At 41.2% G+C, this 15749-nt stretch overlaps 1 protein-coding gene and 2 non-coding genes across 3 annotated transcripts in view; all 3 read right to left on the reverse strand.

Annotated features, from left to right (window-relative positions):
- Window positions 1-15749, reverse strand: part of LOC119161208 (RYamide receptor) — a 362447-nt gene that overhangs the window by 83632 nt on the left and 263066 nt on the right. The window lies entirely within an intron of this gene.
- On the reverse strand, window positions 2493-2565 carry TRNAT-CGU (transfer RNA threonine (anticodon CGU)). Its single transcript has one exon. It is a non-coding gene; the product is annotated as a tRNA-Thr (tRNA).
- Window positions 2949-3021, reverse strand: TRNAT-CGU (transfer RNA threonine (anticodon CGU)). Its single transcript has one exon. It is a non-coding gene; the product is annotated as a tRNA-Thr (tRNA).

Here is a 15749-nt window from a genome sequence, read left to right on the forward strand (position 1 = left end):
CACTCGAGTTGCATGATAATAGTTTTCCCTCTAAAACGAACCACGGTACCGTAAAAAAAGAAGTCACAGTTTCACCGCAAGGTCGAAGCAGTGAATGCGAATGCGACATATTGGGATGTCACGAGAACAACGGCAAGCCGATCGAAACTTGAAGCACAAGGGACGCACTAAAGGAAAACACAGACAATGAGCGCGTACTAAAAACGTTTTCAGCTCGACACTTGAAGCGTTCCTCAAACACAAATGACACAGCACATACGCACCGGTACACATAGGACAAGTGCGATCTAGCAAGGGTCACCATTATTCAATGTGTTATAACAGCTCGCTTTTTTCTGCAATGAGCGAAGTCGCCTTTGCGCACTCTGTGACAAAACGCAGTCTTTCTGGCGAAAGCACAAGACGTACGAGCTGCCCCCGCCAAAAGATAAGCGCGTGCGCACGCGTGAACTCACACACATACGCACGCTTACAGGCACACACACACGGGAAGAAAGTTCATAAAGAGATAGTGGCTTCTTTTGGGCGTTCGCCTCAATCTACACGTGGAGCGGGATAAGGTCAAATCAGTGGACTTGCTATGACGTAAAGCTAAAGAAAAAAAACTGAAGGAAAAGAAACACAAAAGGCACTGTCTGTGCGAGATCTTTTTCCAAAAGTTCGTGCAGCCTCGTCGGAAAGGTATTCCGGAAGGCAATCGTAAGTCTTCGCGATCCAATCTTCTGTGCACGATCGTTTATCTTCATTCAGACATAAAACCTTGCCGCCGCAAGAACAGAAATTTGCGTTCTCGCTCTGATATTGCCTTCTATCTCCGGCTCTCAATCTTTTGTTTGCATTTGTACAAACTAAAGCGGTGCGCGTTAAAGAATGGAAAGAAAACTGCGAGCACTGTGCTAGGTCTTCGCTTTCTAAAAACGATGGCACTTGTAAATTGGTAGAACGGCCACCCTATTTGAAATCTCACGGTAGCGATGAATCCTTCCTCACAATTGTCTTCACCGCTCTATTCTTACCTCTTTTCTACTGACTGTGTATAGGTGCTATATTGCGGTTACAGTTAAAATGAATCTTAGTGTATAAAAGCTGTCTGCATCATCACAGTCTATCTTGGTGGCACACCCAACATAAAAGGACCTCTCCTTCGCAGACAATGATATAATTATTGACTGAGTTGTTGGATGATAAATGGGCAATTTGTGAATGAGTTCATTCAAATTTGAAATGCGCTCATGAGCATGCACGTAATTGGAAGTTTCAGCGGCACACTATTGATAAAAACTGTTTTGCCCCTTCTCCCTAATTCACAATGAAGTGAAAAAGCGGTGCAAAAAACTAGAATAGAAGGGGCACACAGACAACCGTACGAAGTGTTTTAGTGCTCTGTATACGGTTATACGCTCTGCTCTCCTTTTTCATGTTCAACAAACTGGCGACAAGTTTTCAATATTGACCTATGCTGTTCCTGTTATGCTACCCGCGCACTACATTTGTCCCTCCTTGGTGACACAGAGAGAGAGAATGCTATATTCAGCTCTCTCCACGTGGGGATGTCAATACTTTACGTCAAAGGCGTAGAGTTCCATCTTTGAAGCCCGCCGGTTTCCTCCAGCTTTAGATTCGACGTCCAGCACCATTTCAGCAAGAAGGAGTGCATCTTCTAGGTCTATTTCCTACATCATCCTCTGAAAATAAGTGTATACTTGTAGCAACCGACTATGTGACTCACTATGCGGAGACCAAAGCTGTGCCTAGGAGAACCGCAGTTGAAGTTGCCAAATTCTTCGTCCACAGCATTGTTTTGCGTCTTTGTGCACCTGCTGATCTCATAAACGATCGCAGAGCAGCATTTACTGCAGTCTCCGTGAGAGAGCGAGTGTATACAAAAAAATTTTCTGAGTCTGAGTGCAATTAAGGGAGCACTAAACGCAAGCTGTATTTCTTGCGTGAGTCTCAGTGAGCTCCGCTTTTTTTCAGCCGACCTGTGTCCTGCAGATCATCATTATAAGTTTGTACTTGCTTAGTCTTGTTTGCCGCAGTAGCAGGCCTGCCGAGTAACCACCGTGAGAACGGCAACATGAAATTCTCAACTGACCGCATATTTGCAGTTCGCCCGGCTTGCTATAAAATTGAGAATAAGATCGTCCGCACTTTGAGACGGCAGCCATAGGTCAGGTAGTCTAAGTGCGTAGGAGCACGCAGTGACAATCGAACACCCATATATATATATATATATATATATATATATATATATATATATATATATATATATATATATATATATATATATATATATGTATATATATATATATATATATATATATGTATATATATAAGGGAAAGAAGTGTATACCTAAGGGCTCGTTTTTCCGTGTTTTTAACACAATAATAATGAGATATAACAGACAGTAATGCCAAGGAATGTACAGGGGAAGTTATTAACATTAATGGAATGTAAATAAGAAGAAAGAAAAGTGGATGAAAAAATTACCAACTGTAAGCAGGAATCGAACCTACGACCTTCGAATTACGCGTTCGATGCTCTAACCACTGAGCTATTACAGCGGCACTCCCTCCATCCACTTTTTTGGGTTTATCTGTGAATTTAGAAGTAGGAGCGACAGTCAGCGCCATCTATAAGCCAAACAACGAGTGTGAAAACACTCTTATGCGCATGTTTGGCGTCACGTAGCACGTGAACTTATTATGAGCGGGCAGCTGATTAATTGTCCCTCTTATACAACCTAAACACACCAAGTCTGCCAGTACGAGACCCTCGTTCAATGAAATAAGGGAAAGAAGTGTATACCTAAGGGCTCGTTTTTCCGTGTTTTTAACACAATAATAATGAGATATAACAGACAGTAATGCCAAGGAATGTACAGGGGAAGTTATTAACATTAATGGAATGTAAATAAGAAGAAAGAAAAGTGGATGAAAAAATTACCAACTGTAAGCAGGAATCGAACCTACGACCTTCGAATTACGCGTTCGATGCTCTAACCACTGAGCTATTACAGCGGCACTCCCTCCATCCACTTTTTTGGGTTTATCTGTGAATTTAGAAGTAGGAGCGACAGTCAGCGCCATCTATAAGCCAAACAACGAGTGTGAAAACACTCTTATGCGCATGTTTGGCGTCACGTAGCACGTGAACTTATTATGAGCGGGCAGCTGATTAATTGTCCCTCTTATACAACCTAAACACACCAAGTCTGCCAGTACGAGACCCTCGTTCAATGAAATAAGGGAAAGAAGTGTATACCTAAGGGCTCGTTTTTCCGTGTTTTTAACACAATAATAATGAGATATAACAGACAGTAATGCCAAGGAATGTACAGGGGAAGTTATTAACATTAATGGAATGTAAATAAGAAGAAAGAAAAGTGGATGAAAAAATTACCAACTGTAAGCAGGAATCGAACCTACGACCTTCGAATTACGCATTCGATGCTCTAACCACTGAGCTATTACAGCGGCACTCCCTCCATCCACTTTTTCTAAGGTCGTAGGTTCGATTCCTGCTTACAGTTGGTAATTTTTTCATCCACTTTTCTTTCTTCTTATTTACATTCCATTAATGTTAATAACTTCCCCTGTACATTCCTTGGCATTACTGTCTGTTATATCTCATTATTATTGTGTTAAAAACACGGAAAAACGAGCCCTTAGGTATACACTTCTTTCCCTTATTTCATTGAACGAGGGTCTCGTACTGGCAGACTTGGTGTGTTTAGGTTGTATAAGAGGGACAATTAATCAGCTGCCCGCTCATAATAAGTTCACGTGCTACGTGACGCCAAACATGCGCATAAGAGTGTTTTCACACTCGTTGTTTGGCTTATAGATGGCGCTGACTGTCGCTCCTACTTCTAAATTCACAGATAAACCCAAAAAAGTGGATGGAGGGAGTGCCGCTGTAATAGCTCAGTGGTTAGAGCATCGAACGCGTAATTCGAAGGTCGTAGGTTCGATTCCTGCTTACAGTTGGTAATTTTTTCATCCACTTTTCTTTCTTCTTATTTACATTCCATTAATGTTAATAACTTCCCCTGTACATTCCTTGGCATTACTGTCTGTTATATCTCATTATTATTATGTATATATATATATATATATATATATATATATATATATATATATATATATATATATATACGGCAAATTATCTTTCTTCACATTTACGTTAAAATTCGGTCTGATAACTTCCCCTATACATTACTTGGCATCATTGTCTGTTAGATTTCATTATATTGTGAGAAGCACGGGAAAACGAGCCCTTATACTTATACATTTCTTTCTCTCTTTTTAAATAACATTCGAAGGAAGAAAAATAAATGAAAATTTCAACAAGAATGTTGTATATCGGTTTGCAAAACGTCCGATTAGATAGTTTTCAACGTTATATTTGTTAAGTATTAGTGTTTTGCTGCTGATCACAAATGCTCGCGAAATAAGAAAAAAAAACCGCTCGCGCACCAGTGCGCACAATGATCCTAGCGCTGCCTAACGTTCCGCGTACGAACGAGTATAGCGTTAGCCCTATTCTTCTGTCTCGACAGGGCCGCAACGTTGGCGGTGGCTTTGCAATGAACACGTTTTACTATCGGTCACAAAAACAATAACCGCTGTGACTGTTTATCGCTGTCCTGAACCGCTGCGAGGGAAGCGTATTGTTCGTACGCGGAACATTAGAGAGCACTAGAATCATTGTGAGCTCTGGCGCGCGAGCGGGTATGTCACGTGGTATTTCTTTGTATTTCGCGGGCATTTGTAATTAGCAGGAGAACAGTAATACTTTACAGATGCAAAGTTGAAAACTGTCTAATCGGACATTTTGAAAACCGATCTACAACTTTCTCATTGAAATGTTTTATCCATCTTCCTTCCTTGGAAAGTTAGTTAAGCAGATCTAGTTAAATAATAAATTAGCACGCAAGAAATAGTTCGACTAATTCCAGGCAACGGTCCGCGACGTGCATTTGCTCGAGTCGTAATTGCGTGTGTCGCGGAATGTTGTTGAACTCTGGCTAAAGATAGCTGAATAATACAGTTTTTTTTTGTCGTCCTTGTAACATACACACAGAGAGACTGAGGGGGGAAGAAGAGCAGCTGCAGTGTCAAGCTGCTACGAATTCCATGCTAAACGTAAGAAAAGCTGGCTGACCGAGAATGGGCAGGCCAAGAAGAAAACCTCTACGTTGTGGTTTCGACTTCTTTCAGTCTTCTTTTGTGGGGCGATTTTTATGAGCATTGGCGCCTATAGCGCTAGGCTCGCACTAATCATTGTGGAACTGCACACGCGGATCTCTCGCCAACGCAAGCACACGGTGCTGAAGTTACGACTGTTTTCGATCATGGCGGCTTTCGCGCGCTATACACTGGACCCTACGGCTTGCCCAAGTGCACTGTACGTTAACGCTAAGCAATCCACGTGTAGAGCACACACGCCGACAAGGTTGTTGCCCCGTCTCCAAAAACTGATTATTGGCCCTCAGAAGGTGAGTTCCTGCCCCGCTTCTATTTGGTTGACGATTTTTTTTTTTCATCAATTGAAGACACGTGTAATCCTCACTCGATATTCCCACACTCGTGTTAACAGGGTCAATTGTGTAAGTCCGGTCCTGACGTGGCGCGACATAATGTGCGGGACGTGTGCAGGTCTTGGATGGTTAATAAAAACATGTCGGTTCAATCAATCAATCAATCAATCAATCAATGAAGCTTTATTTTCATAAATAGATATATGCAATTACAGGGATTATTTGGACCGATAGCCTAAAGTGGCTAGTGGACGGTCCAATACAATGTGCAACATAAAAAAGTGTACAGGTCAGCTCTGAGGTAACAACATAAAAAAAAACAATCATGTGATACAGATAACACAGTAATACATTTTTTCTTGCAGATATGCATACTTATTAGCTTGCAGCTAGTTTCTATACATAGGCACTTATTAAAAAAATACAATGAAAATCGAATCACACACACATGCTTACATGTCTTGACTCCACAGAAAAAATGATTTACATGCCATGCTGAAATTACGTGCCGTTTTAATCTCTAGGGGGACCGTGTTCCATATTTTTGTTCCACTAAACTGTATCAGTCTTTCTCCGTAAACATTAAAACATTTGGGCAGATTGAAATTACCATTCGAAGCATGTCGCGTATTGCGTTTAGGAATTGAAAAAAGATCAGCAGGCAAAGGTGAATTTCTATTAATTATGTTATTTACTGAAACAGCAATTTTGTAGTCACGCAACATCGGAACTGAGAGAATGCGTTGTGATTGGAAAATATTACTTACTGATTCACCTTGGCTTATGATTTTCAGTGTACGCTTTTGAAGTCGCTCAAGAGTTTTTAGATAACTGTTGTACGTCACACCCCACGATTCCAGACAGTAACCTATGTGACAATGACACAATGAAAAGTAGAGTGTGCGGAGAATAGCTTGTGGAAAATATTGGCGAGCTTTTATTAGAGAATAGCAGCCATAGGCTAGCTTTGCGCACACACTTTGTACTTGCTCATGCCAGTGTAAGTGTTCATCAAAAGTGACGCCTAAATATTTAAAACAAGGAACTTGTTGAATAGGAGTGTTGTTTATTGTTAGGTTAAGAGATTCAGCGTCAATATGTTTCCTACGAGAGTGAAACACCATATACTTTGTTTTAGTACAGTTAACAGTCAGCTGATTCCTGGCAAACCATTCCGAAATGTTCGATAAATCGGTCATCGCGTCATTTTGTAAATCTGCTAAGGAGTGTCCTGTGAAAACTAAAACAGTGTCGTCCGCGTACATCAGTGCCCTTGACCTTTGTAGGGATCGCGGGACATCATTAATATAAAGAGAGAACAATATAGGGCCCAAAACTGAACCCTGTGGCACCCCGCATTTAATATAACCGTAGGATGATTTGATGTCACCAATGACTACCTTTTGTTTGCGTGCCGATAGATAACTAGAAAAAAAATCAAGCGAGTTACCTTTTATCCCATAAGAATGCATTTTTTCCAGTAAAATGGAATGACTAATAGCATCAAATGCCTTTCGTATGTCTAAAAATACTGCTATTGCTATGTTGTTTTCATGTAGCGCGGAATTAATATATTGCGTAAGCATCGAAACAGCAGTTGAAGTGGACCTGTTTGCAACAAAGCCGTGTTGCTGGGGACAAAGTACATTCTGTTCACCCAGGAAGCGCCTTAATTGCGACGATATTAGTTTTTCAAGCGTAGTGTTAATACTACTCAGAACAGATATTGGTCTGTAGCTGTCCGGAAGATTCCGATCACCAGATTTGTACACTGGTATTACTTTGGCGGTCTTAAGTATACTAGGATAAGTTTTAGAGGAAAATGCATGATTAAATATATGGCATAAGGGACCACACAATACATCAATATTCTCCTTTAAAATCCTTGATGATATGGCGTCATGTCCAGCTGCCTTGTTCCCTGGTAACTTATTAATTACTTGTCGGATGTCATCCTCAGTTACATCACATAAATCAAAATTATTGGTAACAGTACAGGGTGCATTTAAATTCTGCATATGAGTAGGGAACTTCCTCGCAAGGCTGAGACCAATATTAGTAAAGTAATCGTTAAAGTTGTCGGCCACTTCACGAGTTGGATTATCAGGTGTAATGCGTTCTTTGCTACCCATGCCAGTGACGTCTTTAACAATCTGCCATATTTTCTTCGTGTTACCATCATTTTTTTTCACTAGGTTGGTATAGTAGCACTTCTTGGATTTTCTTATCATTGCTACTGACTTGTTTCTGTAAAGCTTAAAATTTTGATGGTAGTATTCATTGCTCCTGTTATTTTTCCATTTGTCGTAGTAAAAATCTTTCAGCTTCAAAACCTCAAGTATATTTCTATTCATCCATGGACATATGGCATGGTCATAATTTCGGCGCGAACAGCTACGCGTTGATCGTTCAATGACATCCATAATGCATTTTACAATGTTATCACACTCGACGTCCACGTCTTCATCATAGAGGGCATCAAAATTCGTTCCTTGTAGTAGTTTTTGCACGGAATTATAGTCGACACGTGTTGTTCGTTTAATGGCAGGTATGGCAGGAGCACAAATGTATTTCTGGGGTAAAAATAGAAAGGTGGGATTGTGATCCGCAATAGCAACAGCGTATACGCCTGCCGATACATCCAGGTCAGCGTTACACAACACGTGATCAATAATCGACTCCGAGTGGTCTGTTATGCGAGTGGGTGATGAAATAACATTTCTCAGATTAACTGATTGTAGCAAAAACACGTAATCATCACATGTATCTCCAGACACGTCTATGTTAATATCACCGCAGACAATAATAGGTGCTTTAGAGGCCACAATGGGTATCATGGTACTTTCCATCACAGTAATGAAATCAGCCACACTGGAAATTGGTGGACGATATATTACACCGATGATGACACCATTCTGAAGATGAATAAAAAGAGTCTCTGCCGATGAACTGCAGCATGAGCTATTGCTAAGGTGAACGAAACTAAAGCAGTCTTTGATAAATAGCGCCACACCCCCTCCTCGTGTAGCACTGTTTCTAGGTTGCGAAAGCATGACGTAGCCGGGTAAATGAACTGATTCGCTTTCTCGAAGCCAAGTTTCAGTTATAGCGATGACATCATATTTAAACGAGTGCTGTGATAAGTACGAAAGCAGATGATCGAAGTTCTTTTTTATGCTGCGAATATTACAATGTAATACTGCGAAATGATCCTGCTGCAGCCATATGTTTTCAACCTCAGAAAAAGAAAACGCCATTTAAAAGTATAGGAAACTCCAGGTTACAGAAACAAGCAGGCAATCCTCAAACAACTTTGGAAAGATCCTCAGCACATGTGACGTGAAGCACACGTGAATTATCCGCCTTCCGCATCAAAATCTTTCCACCAGTTACCCAGGTGTACTTCCACTTTTTTTCCCGCTTTGTCTTTAGAGCGGCTGTTAGCAATTCCTTGTTTGCCGGACACAAGTGCTCATTTATGTACACTGGAGATGCGATGCCCTGAAAACCTAAAGCTGTCGTGTTAAGTCGTTGCTTCTTAGCAGTCTTCAGAACATTATCTTTCACAGCTCTCGAAAGAAACCTAACTATGATGTTAGGTGTTGACGCGTTCCTTGATGGCACTCGGTGCACGACGTCTATATCTGTTTCTTTGATTTCAACTTTCAGGTAGCTGGCAAGCTGTTGCATTGTGGAGACCAAGTTTTCCCCCTCCATCACAGGAACTCCCTTTATTTCTAGGTTATTCTGTCTACTATATTGTTGCTGAGCAGTGAGTTCCTGTTTTATTTCCTTAATATTCTTGACGAGGCGACTGTTTTCGCTTTTAATCGCGTGGTTTTCTGCTCGCACCGCAGCAAGTTCTTTCTTTGTTTCGCCAAGTTCCACCCTGAATTGCTCAAATTGCTCATTCATGAAGTTGATTGACTGTCTAAGAGTTTGTAGCTCGCCTTCAATAACCTTTGTGATGTCTTTCTTTAGCTCATCATGTTTGGTATCAATTCTAGCAGAAAAATCTGACAAGGCCTAACTAGTTCAGCTGGTTGCTCTGCGTGCTCTTGGCCGTCCGTAGATTGCCACTAAATAACGTCATGAAACATTCCAGCACAAATAGGGACATTTAGTTACAAAAGCTGCTTTCTGTGCATTGATATTCGTTTGTGAAACGAATGCGTGTTGCACGAAATAGCGTACAGATAAACAGCGCATATAGGTCAGATTGGAAAAGGCTCACTGACGTATCATTTTGGCCATTACATTTCTGGTAACATAAGGAGAACAATAACACGACTCTTCTAAAACAGCATCTTACAAGTGAATCTTTTGAAATATAAAAATAAAAGAAAATTCACGGCAATCATACTGCTGGGTACATCACAATAGTGAAAGTATTGCCAGCCAATTTTGTCGGGCATTTGCAAAGAGGAACTTTTTTGAATTCGGTCCCATATGGGGCTGGCGTTTCTGTAAGCACTGATTGATATTTTGTTCCCTTTTCCTTCGATTAATAAAAAATAAAAAAACAATAAAGCAATTTACTCTGGCGGCCTTAACTCGCAAGAAAAGGAACGTAAACCTTTCTCCAAAAAAAAAAAAAACCAAGAGCGTCGAATACCTTACTTCTACATGTACTGTGCACACGTGTGTTGAAGTTATCAACGTAATCATCATAGTAGTTATACGTGCTTAAACTTTTCGAAATTGTCACTCAAAACCAAATAAGAGGCGACATAATCTATTACCCGATGATAGGCACGTAAAAGGCGAAGCGGGGATGTTCGTTTAGCCGCTCATACGATGAAGAAGTGTGGCGCAAAATGTAGCAGTCTTTTCACCTCTCTTTTTCCAGGAGTCGATTGCGATTGGCGGCATACGCAAGTCCCGATTGGACGCGTAGTCATTCTAGCAGTGGGGGTCCGAAATATGAAGATTTATCGAGTGGTGTGCTGAATGAATTCTCAGTTTACACCATCCTGCGACGTCTCATGAGAATTGCGCCCCGCGCGAACGCAGTTATTTCGCTATACGTGAACATATTCACATGTTGGAACCCGTAAGTAGACTTTATAACGATTCCTTTCAACATTGCAATATAATCAGGTGCCATAATGTTACCACTTGAAAGTTTGTTCGCTGTACTTCATATAAGTAAATATATAGCTCTCATCTTGAAAATGAGGTCCTCGGCAAATAATACACCCCTATTGACATGATTCGAGGAAACGTTGTAGGCTGTCTAAAAACAAAAGTGTTCGAAGTTAGAGAAAAAAACATTGTATATAATAAGTGATATTCTTATGTACGATATAAATTTTCGAAACGAGATTTCTACGATAATGTCATTCTGATATATAGCGAGCCTTTAGATATACGTCGACCGCCATTGTAGGTTTATATTGGGATGTGCAACTCTTATTGTATTGTGATTGGCCCTTCTCCTCCCGCATCAATACCTGTTTGAGCCCAGAAGACAAAAACGTAGTAGGACCTCCTAAAACACTGAAGTCGCGAGACACTTATTGAAGTTCTCTTGAATGGTAAATTAGAGCAGAGGAAAAGAACAAGCAACAAGGAAAAAAGAATAGAGGTTAACAAGATTTGCGTCTTGTTTGCTACACGACAATGGGGTTAAATGAGGACCAGAAATGGAAAAAGCAAAGATGAACCAACACGAAGTTATCCGCATTAAATTGATACCCCCATCAGCCCATAAAACTGCTAAACTATTTCCAGTCTCTTTAATTCCCAGCTTTTTTTTTTTTTTGTAAAATCCACCACCCGAAACGCGTGATGAAGGCTGGCGAGAAAAGGCCTAAACGTTGGATTTGGGGCCCGAATGTTTCCTCTAGTTCTAGCTCGCCCCTCAGCGATAACACTATGCAAGGAATTCGGTGTGTAACGACATTGAAGTCTTGAACCAAAAGCCGGTTTTCATGCAAAGCATGAAGATACTTTGCATTTGCAAATGAGAAACTGAACTGCCGACTGCCTGCCCGAGATATAAAGTTACGTGCAGTGGGGGAGAAATGCGGTGGTTCAGTCAACAGACCACACCAGCGAAGTAACATGAACTACTACAAGTACTTGAATTTTGCGTAATGCGTGATGTTATTTTGACAATAAATCAACATCTGCTTCTACATACGAATACAGAGAGAGAGAGAGAGAGTACAAAATTGATTTAATCTTTCGATTCACCACGTGAAAACATATTGCAAGTACAGAGTGGCAAACGATGGCAACAATAAACGACCAAAAGAGATAGCATATACTATAACCCTGGCTCATGGCCAGCATTGACAGAGCCATTAAAAAGGCAAAAGAAAGCTACACTGAAAGGAAGACGAACACTCGCCGGCTCGTGGTTCTCCAAAGCTTTCGCAGCTGTTGGTGGCGCTCCGCGGCGAAGCATGAAGTGGTAATAGCAGCAGTAGAAACTTCGTTCCCAACAGTTGCTTTCTAGTGGCAGGTGGGTCTTTTGTTCTAGGGCTTCACTGGTTCGATAAGATCGCTGTGGCTCTCTTCAGATTGATGCGGTCGCTTCTCGCACGAAGCACTGGTAGGGCCATGATGTTCCAGGTGTGTAATATTAAATGTGAAGAATTTCTTAGCGGACTTCGGCAACTTTGACCGTATCTATCTATCTATCTATCTATCTATCTATCTATCTATCTATCTATCTATCTATCTATCTATCTATCTATCTATCTATCTATCTATCTATCTATCTATCTATCTATCTATCTATCTATCTATCTATCTATCTATCTATCTATCTATCTATCTATCTATCTATCTATCTATATATCTATCTATCTGTATATCTATCTATCTATCTATCTATCTATCTATCTATCTATCTATCTATCTATCTATCTATCTATAAGTGTTTTCGTATACGTATACGATACACACTCGAACTCTGCGTACTGTGCCACTCTGAGCCTGTAACATGGCGGTATGCACACGACGGCTGACAGATGGCAGCAATTTTGCGTAAGGTCAATAGACTGCAATATGGGAGAGCCATGAGCTGTCTCGGTGTGTTTACCAAAAAATCACAGCATATCCACAAGGTGAATGATGACTAGTGGGGCGAAGCTCTCCGCCGGGAGGTTAATCGCCTCATCCGATCATCAAACTAAAGACCCGAGAAACAATGTGCAACGTAGATATCAATTTTTAATGTTGTTCGAGCAGATGGAGGGCTTGTGGCGTACGGACGGACTGTCGGACGGTAGCACAAACGGACAGAAGGACGGACGAATGCACAGACGTACAAACAGACCGACGCACGGACAGACTCACAGAGTGACGGAAGAACGGACGCATGAACGGAACGCTTGGGCGGACTCAGGAACGGATGGACGGGCGGGTGGACGCACGCACGGATGGACGCATGGACACACGCTCAGGCGGACGCATGGACAGACGGATGGACGAACAGACGAATGCAATGACGGCCACACAGACGAACGCACAGACGGACGCACGGAAGCATAGATGGTCTGAAGGACGCTTCGCCCCACCCATCATCATTTACTCCTTCTATGGGCTGTGACACCGTTTTCATACATACGTGCAAATGAATGCAACTGGCTACTACGGCGCTTATGAACACACGGGAGATACGACACAGGGCTTCAGGAGCTGCGCCCCTAAAAGTTGTTAACGATTTGGAGTACTTGGTACTCTACAGTGGGAGGGCAAAGAGCCTTCTCGTGGTCCTCACATTTCTCACGAAATGTTGACTAATTTTTTATTGTTAATATAGAGTACTTGGTACTCTACTACGGGAGAGCAAAGAGACGTCCCGTGGACTTCAGATGCAAAGGCAGCATTTAGTGTGATACTAAGTTACTTCCCCATACCCGCATAGTTTGGCATGGTCGTAAAGATTCGCATTTGAGTTAGTGGTTTATCTCCCAAGCTTCAACATCCCAGTAAATTTTATTTTTTACTATGACATTGTTCTTTTGTCACATATAGTGCTTTGAATTCAAACAACGAACTTTTAAAGAAAATTATGCGTAAGTCTTCTATTCACCCACAAAATGTACTTGCAATTTGTGCGGAAACCGCCTCACGCCACTGGTTTTCATAAGATCACTGGAACACGTTCATGCGATTTGACGGCGAGTGATTCCAAGAAGCTTCCACCCGGAATGTGGACTTCACCGATACAAAACACTGAAACGCTGTACATGCGCAAAAAGACATGTCATAGGTAGTCGAATGGCTTCAGGCTTTCGTCGAACAGACTTTGGAATTTACAAACTCTCTGTCAAATTTTATGCGAAGCATTTCTTAGCAAACTTTGGCGACATTCACCGTATCTATCTATCTATCTATCTATCTATCTATCTATCTATCTATCTATCTATCTATCTATCTATCTATCTATCTATCTATCTATCTATCTATCTATCTATCTATCTATCTATCTATCTATCTATCTATCTATCTATCTATCTATCTATCTATCTATCTGTCTGTCTGTCTGTCTGTCTGTCTGTCTGTCTGTCTGTCTGTCTGTCTGTCTGTCTGTCTGTCTGTCTGTCTGTCTGTCTGTCTGTCTGTCTGTCTGTCTAGCCACCTACGACTCTAGCTCTCCGGATCGTTTCGATAATGGGATCTATACCGAAATTGGTATGACATAACATGACTGTATGACGCGTATAAATGACTTGTCATAACATAAAAATGCTGGCATGTATGTTATGAATGTCATGATATACATGTCATTGTTTTGCTGCTCTTGCGGTGGTTTCGTTCACAAGACATACTCCAATATGTGGTACAGTATGATATGACTGCGTGACGAACGTTAGTGACAAGCCCTAACGTTGAAATCATGACGTGCATTTCATGGAAGTCATGGCTAGAAGCCATGCTCCTGGTACAATCGCGGTCGTTTGGCCAACTTCACGTATACCAAATTCGGTATTACATAACGTGAATGGATGGCCAATCTAGGTACTTTAATGTTGCACAAGTGATAATAATGACATGCGTGTCATTTAAGAACATGCCTACATGACACGCTCATGATGGGCTCAAGGCCGTTTCACTAGCTTCAAATATACCAAGTTTGGTGGTATATGATATGAATGAATGACGAAGTTAAATGACTTGTGCAGTCATGACATGAGTGTCATGTAAGAACATGGCTACATGCACGCTCATGATAGGCTTGCGGCCACTTTGCTAGCTTCACTTATACCAAGTTTGGTATGACGTGAGGCAAACAGATGACAAAGGTAAATGACATGTCCAAGCAGAATAATCATGATATGCATGTCACGTAAAACACGACTACATGCCACGCTCTTAGTTCGCTCGCAGCTGTTTCGCTACCTTAACATATACCAAATTTCGTATTATGTTACGTGGATGAATTACGAAGGTAAAGGACACGTCCAAACATGAATACCATGACGTGCGTGTCATGTAAAACATGACTTCATGATGCGCTCATAGTGCGCTCACCACCGTTTCGCTAGCTTCAAACATAGAAAGTTTGGTGTTACGTGGCGTGAATGGATGACAAAGGTATATGACTGGTGCAAGCTAGATAATTATGACATGCTTACCATGTAAGTACATGACTCCATACCCCGCTTATGATGCACTCGTGGCCATTTCGCTAGCTTCACGCATACCAAATTTAGTATTACGTTGCGTGAATGAATGACGATTACAAGTGCCAGGTGCAAGATGATAACCATTACATGGAAGTCATGTCTGGCATAATTTACGTCCACCTCGTAACGTTGTGCTGATTTTAAAGTGATATATTAACCTTCCTGATTCGTGCTTTGCATATTATCGATTCCCACTGTACGTGGGATCTGCCAATTTTTCGCTAGCAATATAAATAACTAAAGAGGGGTAATTGTTCCAGGGGCACATTTCTTTCCTTGACACAACCAAATGTATTCGACATACAATTATTTTCAGGAAAACATAGCATATACCTTGCGTTGTTTTGAAACAGCCGTGAAGTAAACATGACACTAAATGAAGTTAAATAAAGTTGAGTGAGAAACAACTTTTCCTCAGCGGGGCTCGAAATGCGCAATTCGAAAAGTGTGATTTCGAGCCTCATCGACAGAAAGAATATTTCTACGCCCACATAAATTTATTTCAATTTCAATCACCGTTAGTATACACTGCAGGTATCAGAAACAACAAATAAAACCCGTT

This window comes from Rhipicephalus microplus, chromosome X, assembly GCF_043290135.1.
Source record: "Rhipicephalus microplus isolate Deutch F79 chromosome X, USDA_Rmic, whole genome shotgun sequence".
Taxonomy (NCBI): domain Eukaryota; kingdom Metazoa; phylum Arthropoda; class Arachnida; order Ixodida; family Ixodidae; genus Rhipicephalus; species Rhipicephalus microplus.